At 42.3% G+C, this 11,682-nt stretch overlaps 1 pseudogene; it reads right to left on the bottom strand.

The window, feature by feature from the left end:
• Positions 1–3,160: 3,160 nt before the first annotated feature.
• On the bottom strand, positions 3,161–4,160 carry LOC125916075 (vomeronasal type-1 receptor 2-like; annotated as a pseudogene).
• Between the last annotated feature and the right edge of the window lie 7,522 nt (positions 4,161–11,682).

Here is an 11,682-nt window from a genome sequence, read left to right on the forward strand (position 1 = left end):
GGCACATTCACCAGAATGACATGAAAATCCTAATCCCTTGTTTTCACTACGAACAAATATGTAATCAAATGCTCCTCATTTCCAAGTCAGACACTAGACCATGATGGCGGACATCCCTTAGTTCACAAACACACGCATACAAACATCACACATAGATGCAAATACATGTGCATATGCGCAACATACACTCAAATGCACAGCCATATACATTTACCCACTGACACTCACATGCACTTCACAGCAAACACACGCATGCACACACTTGTGAAATACAAGCACACACATTTACACACACTCATCCGTACTCCTACATTCCCAGTCCCGTGTATGTAATTACATTCAAAGAGTCTGCATGCACATGTGTGTCTCCACAATGTGCTCACATGTTGAAAGAATACAGGAATCTCCTGACCTTGGATGCCTGAAAATGCCTCCAACTTTTCACGTTTTTTACTCATTCCATCCCTGCAACAACCCCCAAAAATGATATTTACCACATGCAATATCTTAAAGTGCTGTGAGCATTGCCACTGCAGGTGCAAGTGAACGGGGCAGAGTTGGAAGGTTGCAGGCATGTGATAGAGCAGGGTCCAAATGAGGCTAGAGGGAGGGGGTTATAGGCAGTGTGCAGAGAGCATGGGACCGTAGAGAAACAGATGCAAAACTCTTCAAAGGCATAAGATGCCATAGTACTTGGTAAATACAGATAGGGACAGAAAAGCAAGGGGGAAAGGCTAAAATGAACCCTGAAGTATGGGAACAGAGTCAGGGACATCAGTATGAGAGCAGTTAGCTGTAGTTATGCAAATAAACTGACAGGTAAAGAGACAACTATAGATATGGGTGTGAATAGGTTATTCCCAGGTCAGTCTACTCAGAGAGTCTTAACAGCAATGACATCCCAGTAGCAAGGAGAACACTCAGCACCCACATCTTGGTTTCTAACACTATTCTCTTAAAAAAATAAAAAAGCCTCCTTGTAATTATGGCTGATTCTATGGCAGGAGCAGGGAAAATACAAGATGTGGCCGGAGGATCTTGTAATGGCAGAATGTTAAGAGTAAGGAAGTAATAATAAAAAAAAAATGGGGACATATCAAAGGGACATAATAGCCAAACCTGAAAGAGCTCCTGCCTCCTGTTGCCAAATCTCTGATACCAACTGGGTGTCCTGCGATTCAGTGTAATTCTGACTTTATCTGGTGTTAGTAGAGACCCCACAAGTTAAGGGCAAAGTCCTTTCCAGGACTGCCCCCACTTCAGACACCAGTTACAAGTCAGGCATTCCCAAACCTGTGCATCTCCAGCCAACTACAAATTTAAGGCTTCCTCTGAGCCCTGGTCTTCAATATTTGCTGGAAAGACTCACAGAACTCGGAAATTGCTATATGTATGATAATCCTTGATAAAGTTAACTCATATATTGGGACCCACAAAAATGGAGGCCACCCCAGTGGCCCCACTCACATCACAAATCTAAACCTAAATCAGCCTGCTCTTATGTGACACATCCAGCAAGGGAGCCAGTCACAGTCCTCCAACTCAGTTTCAGGTAGCTGACCATGCCCTAGAAAACACCTGCTAGTCTTCCTTCTAAGGAAATCCCTGACCTCCTAGCCAATCATGCACTGTTTCTGCACTGCCTCTTCTAAAACTCAATCTTGCCCCAAATCCCCCAGGAAGAGCACTCCACTAACTGCATGTGAGGCTCTGTCCTCCCCTCAATCAAGGGTTGTCTTCCCTGGAATAAAAGACAGCAAACTCATTACTAAATTGTTTTAGTTTTGTCATTTCTCATTTTATTATAAAGGATAGCAGTAAAGATCCAGATGAAGGCATCCATAGAGCAAGGTTTGGGAGGACTCCCCATACAGTAGCTTTTGTCCCCCACCAATAAACTCCCAGTATCTTCTCCAGGTGTTTAATCCAAGCATCACTACCTAGGCATGAATGATTAAATCATTGGCCATATGACTGAACTCAATCTCCAGACAGACTCCTAACTCTCCCCAGAGGCTGTGCTGCTGAGTGATTCCATCTGATCATGTAGGTGGCTTTCACAGGTGTCCAGTCCCCTTTTTGAAGTTCTGTGGGGGAACTCACGAATGGTGAGTTCATGACCCATGCCAAAGTCAGATCCCCAATGGAGCCACCTAGGTACCTCTAAAATATTTCATTTAAGAAATGTTCTATTTTTAAGTAATCTCTACACCCAATATGGAGCTCAAAGTCACAATCCAGAGATTAAGGGATGCATGCTATACTGACTGGGCCAGTCAGGCCCTCCTTAAATAGTTCTAGGTTTCAGTTATCTCTTCTTTTTCCCCTTTCAATGGTGTCTACATTGCCTTGGTGGTGTTTTCAAAAGCAATACTACCCTTGTTAAACAAAATATGTTCATATACTCTACCTTCAAATTGCTACTCGTCTCCTGCACCAAGCTTGATGAAATGGTCCTCTGTAACATCTTGTATCATCAGGTTGGAAAAGCAGAAGTCCATCTTGAAATCTCTTTCTAGCCAACACATCCAACTGCCATCAAGATTTAACACAGAACAATTACCTTCTAAACATTTCAACAGTCCATTCAGTCTTTTCCCACATACCCAATCTGTTTACTGGCTGCCTCACACCTGCACTTTTTGGAAAATTTAGCTGACAACTCTTCCTATGTTCTTCTTTGTCCACTGCAGTTTACTCTTCAAATGTTGAGCAGAAAATATTTTCATACCCTCATCTTGCTCCATAAACATTATCATATTGAAACATCTCCAATTTCTCTTAGATATGAGGCATAATATTCACAACATAGCCTCCAAAGCCAACAATAAGTAAAACCTAGTTTTCCCTCCACCTTCACTCCAGGCCATTTGCATCACAAATCAGGATTTACAATTCCTGGATAATTGGAATTTAATGTCTTGGAAAATTTAATATCTTAACTTGAAAGTTACACATTCAAACATATTTCCAGTATGTTCACAGTATTTCAGGACTCTTTTATGGAATCTTAACTTAGGCACTATTACCAATAATAAAATACAATTATAAAAGTACACACATATTGATTACAGAAGATTTCACGTACCATGCTCTTTACTACTTCATATTAGGCTAGTGTCAATGTGTCCTGTTCACCCCTCTCTCTGCAATGAAGATGGCACATGTTTGTTCTTAACATTCTTTGAGGTCTCAATGCATCCATGACTGAACAGGTGGAAGAAGATTCATAATTCCCTGATGAGATAGGGAATTAAGTATTTCCTCCACAGAAGACAAGATACAGCCTGAATATAGTGGGGTCATGGTTCATGAGAATAAAGGGCTAGTATTGAAAACCACACAGTGATTAGTACAGCGACATTCACCAGCCACCAACTAGAATTATCCAAGAGAGCCAAGTAAACAAATGATGGACAAAACAGCATAAAACCGTACAAAGGTGGTCACCAAAACAAGGATGCTTTGGGTAGCTCTGGTCTCACGGTATCACTGGAGGGTCTCGGGGAGAGATTATTCCTAATGATACCCTGGACCCTCTGTTTGTGCCTGTGAAGGAGAAAAACCATGGAGTTTCTGGGCAGAGTCATGTGTCCCAAACACAAAATGTCATGGAAAGATGTCATTGCTGCATCTAATGAGCCTGTGATCTTGTCTCTACGCTGTGAAGCAGAACAATATACCAAACCACTTCTTTTGGTAATAGTTTTGTTGTTCCATTTACCAGTCATATAAATAGGAAAAAAACATGTTTACGAACATGCGGAACACCCTACACAGGATAGTGGAGGGGCCAATGTATTTTGGAGCTTTCACTTTAAGCTCTGTCTGCCTTGAGTTCCCAGGGCTGATCATGATGGCCTGAAAGACACAAATGGACATACCTCTGGCCACTCTGTGAACACATAAGAGAACATAGCATCCATAATGATTGGTGAAATGTTTCAGCCCTAGAGGTGCCATGGTCTCTGGGATTCCTCTAGAGAGAATGTGCAAGGAGTTGGCTACAGTCAAGTGCCTGAGAATCAAATGCATGGGTTTGCCTTGCATCCTCTGAAGCAAAGGGACATCTAATGATAGAAGAGGGAGAAATTGCCCAGGATTCTAATGACAATGTGGGATAGGAAGATCACTGCTATATACAAATGCACTGAGGCCATTCTATCATTATTTAGAACACAGTATTCAAATTCACAGGCAGCTAGTTCTGCCTGAAAAGGTGTTTCAGACTTCATGGAAAATAAAATGTCCACTTACCTTTCCTTTCCCTTCAGAATGAACATCTAAACTATATTGTCTTTTGTTAGGAGATGTCCAAAGTTACATGTGTGTCTTTTTATAGCACTTACAATGTGTGGGTCACTGTTATTACTGCTTTCCCTATTGCAACTTATATAATATTCACAACCCTATGAGTTAGGAACTAACATTACTCTCATTCTATAGACGAGGAGAATTTAACCATGGGAAGTTAAGTGACTCATGTAAATAGTAGTAGAATCAGGATTTGAACCTGGGTAGCCTAGTTGCAATGACACGAATGCTTCCTACTATACTATAGTCTGCCAGGAACCTCGTTATGGGCATAAACACACATACAGATGCCTTCTCATATTTTAAATTTATTTTACTTAATAAACCTGGTTTGATCATTTCCCACTTTTGTTTAAGTATCCTTTATAACGAATATAACTAAGGAGTGAAGATTCAAAGGTCTTAATAAATTATACTTGCACTGAATAGTTTTATATGAGCCAGTCAGATTTCTTTAATGTAGACAACTGTTAGGATAGTAGCTGAACTCATTTCATTTTTTTCCTGGACCAAAAGGACAATGGCATCCATAACAAATTATTGTGCTGAACTGCACTATGTGCTAACATATAGGACATGAAATATCACATAGTGATAAAGCATGTTAGGGCATAAAATAAGTTAAACCTATTTAAAGATCACATCCCTGTATGTTTCTTGTTTTAGAGTAAACAAATGGAAACTCAAATCGATATTTGATTTGGAAAAGCTATTAAAATAAGTAAATAAATAAATCTGCAATATGGAATTTGAAGACTTGGAATCATGGGCATCTAATGAATTGAAAAGCAAGATAGGTGAGTGGTGAGCTGGGAATACTATTGAAGTGATTTTCACCAGAAGAAACATGGCTTAAAATTGCTTTTTTTTTCTTGATGAGATTATATTTTTAATTAATTTATTATTTTAAAATGAAATTAAAATGTAAAAATAAAGTCCTTAATACTTTGCTCTTTAAAACCCTCTATAGTGATGTTATCTTTTTCTTAAAGGATCTTTCCTAATTTTAGGAAAGAAGATTCTCTCACATATCAAGAGTCCACAGAGATTTTCAGTAGAGACACATTTACTGTCTCCATTAAGCACATGAAACTCAAGTTACAGAAGAGTAAATTTCAACAGTTCGCATTCAGTCACGCTGTTTCTGCTGTGAATCAGGTATTTCAGTTAGTTCCATCATACTTATTGTAACATGCACATGCGTTCCCAGGGCTCCCAGTATTGCTCCTGAAAATGTCTCTCTGACTCTTGCTCATGGTATTGAATAGCAGACAAATTCTGAAAGTATGATTTTTTTTTTAAGTAGACTGTCCCTGCCCAGTGAGGGGTTGGAACTCATGACCCTGAGATCAAGAACTGAGCTGAGGTCGAGAGTTGGATGTGTAAACAACTGAGCCACCCCAGTGCTACCTGAAATTATAATCTTGAAGCAGCATAAAATTCAGCCTCTGACAGCACTTGGATCAAACACAAAGCACCCCTTCAATGAGGATTTTGGTGAATTACATCATCAGCAGTCATGCACTGATTGAGCAGTCTCTCTCACAAGCTAAGCCTGTGCCGGAAGATTCTTTCCCAGACATGCTCACCTACCCAGATTCCTGCTGCATCTCCCAACCTTAGAGACTGTGCTCTCACACTAAACTACAAGATTCTCACAGACTCCTTCCTGCTGCCAGGACTGGAAGCTGGGTGTAAAGTAGCAGGCAAAGCATGTGTGGGAGGGAGGAAGCCAAACCCTGAGATAGAGGTTAGTGATTCTGTGACTTCACCTCCCCAAAGAATTGCCGTCATCATGTCAGCTGTAGTGACAATGATAGTTCAACACTTGGGGAACTGAGAACGGTTCTGAAAAACTCTTTAATTACCAGGATCTATTAGAAGTTTCTAGTGAACATATCCAAAGTGATTGTTGGAGTGTTTGAGAGAGACTCTTCCTTTTCCATTATTTCTGGAAGCAGACAGGGTCTAACATGGAAGGAGGAAATGCCGAGGTCTGAGCCACTAAAGACCAGCCTCATTGGATTCTGTGCCTCCCTGAGAATTTCTTTTACTCCTGTCTAATTCTTTGTTAGTCTTCAGACCCAAGTACCACCACCATTAACTGATGGGTAGAGAGAAAGAATCCTCCAAATGACTCAAGAAGGATTTTCTATGTTTAAAATTTTCAATATCTGCAATTCATTTTAAATTTTCAATAAATGGAAATAAAGGACATGAGGTCAGTAAGTGAGATTAAAAATAACTTGTTCCACTTCCCCAACTCAAAACAGATTAACTAGAAAGCCTACATAAAATGGACATTTACTAGGAAAATACATTTTGCCAAAATTGACTTCAGTAGGAGGGAATTTAAACAGATCAAAATCCATAGAGAAGAGGAAGACATTTATCAGAGTCCCTTATGAATAAAAGCACCTGTATCAGATTAGCCGCCAGATTCTTCCATTCTTTTAAATACCAGGTAAGCTAATGCTACTTACTCAATTCAAGAACATCAAAGAGGAAGTAACATTTCCAAATTATCTTTATACATGACATAAAATTCTGAAACTAAAGCATCCTAAAGTTTGTACCAAAAAGAATACCACAGAAAGATGTCACCTTTTCCTACAGATGGTACCATGTAAAATAATGTAGCCCCAAACCCCTGAGAAATAAAATAAAAATATGATGAGCAAAGAAATTCGTGTCTCCAATTCAAGAATGATTCATTATTAGGAAGTTCATTAGTATGCTTCATCATATTTATGAAGAGAAATCAAGAAATCTTACTCCTAGTTAAAAAACATTTTTGGAAGAATTCATCATGTAAGAATGTTAAATCAAAACACTAGGAAATTCTTTAGAATCTTTCCAAACTTGAGAAAACAAAGTCTTCATCCTGCTCATAGGAAATCACTAGAGATATTCCACTAAGGCCAGAAAACCACAGTAAAAAAAGTACGTGATCACCTGTTCTATTTATTTATCACTGTGTTGCAGGGTTAGCCAGGGCCATTTAAAATGGCAGAGGAATTCGAAAGAAAGACCTAGAATTATGTTTTCATATGATGCAAGTATACCTCTGGAAACATAAAGGAACTCATAGAAGATCCACTTGGAAAAACAATTCAGTATGCTAATGGGTTATACTGCTGATATACAAAAACAATAGGCTTTTGTACATAGGGTATTATTTTTAAGATTATATTTTTAAGTAATCACTACAACCAACATGGGTCATGATCCTGAGGACAAGAGTGGCAGGCCCTACCAAGTAAGCCACCCAGGTGCCCCTGTACATAGCATATGTTTGTACAATAGCCTATGTACAACAAAGAATCATTTATGAGTTTTAGCAGGAGTGTCTCCAATTACAAAACTGTAATATAAAATGAAAGAGGGGAATAGGGGACTCAGTCAGTTAAGAATATGACTTTTAATTTCAGCTCAGGTTGTGATCCCAGGGTCATGGGATTGAGCCCTGTGTCTTGTTGTGCTGAGCATCGAGCTTGCTTGGGATTCTCTCTCTCCCCCCCTTTCTCTCTCTCTCTCTCTCTCTCTCTCTCTCAAATAAATGAACAAACATACAAACAAATTTTGTTGTAAAAAAATAAAATGAAATAAAGTAACCAGGAATGAATCTAACAAAAATGTGTAAAGTCTATATGGGGAAAAAAAATTCCTGAAATATAGGAAAGGAGAAATAAATGAATGGAAATTTACATCATGTTCTTGGGTGGAAAAACTCAATATTATAGAAAGGTCAATTCTCCTTTAGCTAATTTATAAATTTAGTTTGATCCTGATATAGATACGATCAGTTTCTTCAAACTATCAATGTGACTGTAAAAATCTTACAGAATACTGAAAAATAGGCACAAAAACGTCCTCATTGAGTTTTGATGCAACTTGTTTTGTATGTTCCGAGTGGCCAGTGGTGTATCCATTGGCATCACCTGCTTCTTGAGTGTCTTCCAGGACATCACGATTGGCCCCAGGAACTCCGAGATGATAGAACTTAAAATAGAGGCTCTGCGTGCCTCTCTAATAGTCAGCTGCCCAATCGTAACTTGGTGGTAAATACCACTTTAATCTTCCTGTGACTGACTGAACCGAGAAAACATCACATAGAAACATGACTGGGGGTGCTGAATACCAAGATCACACAATCACCACTTTTAACCTTCCCTCCTGTCAGACATTTGGGATTCATGCCCTGGGGCAGTATCTCCCTAGTTTTCAAGCTTCTAAGATACAAGCAGTGGGTCCAGCACATTTACAGGAACAACATCTCCAGAATTTCCCCAGAGGTGAGGTCTATCCAAGGCATCCTTGTCTTGGTAAGCACCTTTGTGTCTTTTTAAGCTCCCTCTTCCACCTTTTCATGTCATTTGGCTCTTTCTGAAAATCCCAGTTGGTGGGAGCTGAACCCCTGTGCTCTAATCACTCCATGTTTGTTTTTTTTTTTCTTTTTTTTTTAAAAATTTTTTTAAACGTTTATTTATTTTTGAGACAGAGGGAGACAGAGCATGAACGGGGGAGGGTCACAGACAGAGGGAGACACAGAATCTGAAACAGGCTCCAGGCTCTGAGCTGTCAGCTCAGGGCCCGACGCGGGGCTCGAACCCACAGACCGTGAGATCATGACCTGAGCCAAAGTCGGAGGCTTAACTGACCGAGCCACCCAGGCGCCCCCCCCCCTTTTTTTTTTTTTCTTAACAGTCAGCCCTTTTGTTCTCTGGAGCCCTGACCTTATTGTGTCCAGGATCGTCTCTGCAGGCTGCAGAAGGAATACACAACTGTCTAAAATGACAAGATACCTATAAACTATTGTAAACTGTTAGACAATGAGTAGTTACTTTTTAATTCACTCCTTGCAGAGATTTAAGCCCTGGAAGGGGCAGTCACATAATAGAGAGGATGTGAAAAGCAAATGCAGCCAGCACCACCTTCAGAATTTCCACAGGAAACAGAAGAGGAGCTATTAACTGGCACATTTCCTATTAAAAATTAAGAGTGTATATGACACTGCTGAAAACGTGAAACACTAGTGGTAGAGTTTGCTTGCACCATTTACGTACAGAACAGAAATCCTTATCACATGTTTGTGGAAATACTTCAAAACCAGTATTGCATCAGTACCAGGAAAAGTTAAATCTCTCTGAAGGAGTCCACCTTTTAGAAGCTTCCTTATTGGCCCTTGACACCAAGCAATCAGAAACAGAAAACAAAAGGATTAGTTAAAATATCTAATTTTCTGGGTACCTGGGTGTCTCAGTTGGCTGAGCCAGGGACTCTTCGTTTCGGCTGAGATCATATCTCAGGGTTTGTGATATCCAGTCCAGACATGGGGTCGGGGGGCGGCGTACAGAGGGCTCTGCTCAGAGCCTGCTTGGGATTCTAGATCTAGCTCTCTGCCCCTTTCCGCTTGCATTCCCTCCCGTGCTCTCTCTCAAAATAAATAAATTTTTAAAACTCTAATTTTCAAGAAAAAAATAGACTTCTAAAATACCTGAGAACAATTTGTTTAATTAAAATTGCAATGAAATTTGGCAATTAAGGGCTTAAGCACATACAGGTCCCACTGGTAGGTCTCAAAGACATTCGGATTTGTAATTCATCTGGAGAGGTGTGGAGTTGAATATCAAATTTAAGAGAGAGACATTAATCAACACCCATTGACGCAGAAACTTTTATTCCTTTAAAGCAACGTGCCAGCGCTCCGTCCCACAGCCCAAGGCCCGGCGGGGAAAGCCTGGAGTGCAGTCCAAGGGATGGTGAGAAGTGACAGTTGAGTGAAAATTCTGAGGACGAGTTAATACCGAACAGCACAATTCCCACAGGACAGTGTTTATTTCTTTTAATGTTTATTTTATTTTTGAAAGAGAGAGAGTGCGAGCGAGGTAGGGGCAGAGAGAGAAGGAGACAGAATCCAAAGCAGGCTCCAAGCTCTGAGGTGTCAGCACAGAGCCCGATGGGAGGCTCCAACCCACCATAGGGAGATCAGGACCAGAACCAAAGTCAGGCTTAACCTACTGAGCCACACAGGCGCCCCCCGCCCCCCAGAACAGTTGTGCGTGTCGCATTCTAGCGTCCATCACCGACACTGACCACCCCGGCTTTTACTTCATTAAACAAGGAGCTGTCACTATCCGGGTCTCAGTCGACCCACGAGGACCCCGGGCGCCAGGTCCCCAGACTGCTCCGCCTCCCCCCCTAGAGCGCATGTCCACCGCTCTCTAAAAACTTTTCTCTCACCCCCCCCCACCCCAACCCGCTCCCCCTCCCCAAAAAAATTGCTTCCCCGGGCACCGGGCTCAACTTGTGAAATAACGCCGCTCCCAACAGAAGCGACCCACCCTTCCCTGAGGTTGCACCCAGCCTGGCTCGAAACGACACCAGCGGGATTGGGCGGAATCCAAAACCGGAACCCGAAACCGCGCGGCCGGAAGAGAAAACAGACCGGCAGACGCTGGGAGGAGAGTGGTGCGCTGGACCCGCCCCACCGGATGTGTCCTGGACACGCCCCGGTACCGCCCCGCGACGCACGCGCGTGCGCCATTTTCTGCAGCCCCGGAAGCTGATCCAGCAGGGCAACGTGCGCTGTGGGGTGAGGGAGTCTCCATTTTTCTGGTTCGCACTAGCGGTTGCGCTGCTCAGTGCCTGGGGCTCCACCCCAGTTTCCGGGGTCGCCTGGTAAGGTAAAATTCTTGAACCGTCTTCTCCCTTTCATCGCTCGCCGCCTGGCTCTAAGACGTTCCGAGTCCTTTCTCTCGGGGCGGGTCCCGGGGGTCTGTGGTCGTTTTCGGTTAAAATCGCTCCGAGGCAGGTTCGGGCCAAGCCGTTCTGCCTGTGGCCCTTGCAGACCCCGATATCCTTGCCGGTCACTTTCCTGCTCAGAACCTTTCTCTGACTGCCGAGTGTCCCCCGTGACCCCAACCCCATACTGCGTCGGGCACAGTCGTCACTAGGGAGGTGGGTGCAGGCCGTTGGCCGCAGGGTGGCCGTCCGTCTGGGTGTGGACGGAGATGGCGGGGAAGGACGCAGAAATCTGCGGAGTTAGAGGGTCATCAGAAAGTGTGGGGAGAAAAACCGGCGGGGGTTGAAACAGGCTGCCGCAGAATAGGGTGAAACTGTCTGTTGGAGGAGGAATAGCGACGGAGGGAAACGGAAATGGACAAAAGGACTGAAGAGAAACAAGGATACAGACTTACACAGAGAAGAAAACGCGTAGGGGTCACAGACAAGGCACAGGACCCAAACCGTAGTGAAGAACCGAGGATATCAAGTTGTGAAGTACCGACTTGAAGTTTTATGACCTCGTTAATCTAACATTTGGTGAATTGTTTCAGTTGTGGAGAAGAGATTGAGAGTGTGAAACCT

This window comes from Panthera uncia (genome assembly GCF_023721935.1).
Source record: "Panthera uncia isolate 11264 chromosome E2 unlocalized genomic scaffold, Puncia_PCG_1.0 HiC_scaffold_19, whole genome shotgun sequence".
NCBI lineage: Eukaryota > Metazoa > Chordata > Mammalia > Carnivora > Felidae > Panthera > Panthera uncia.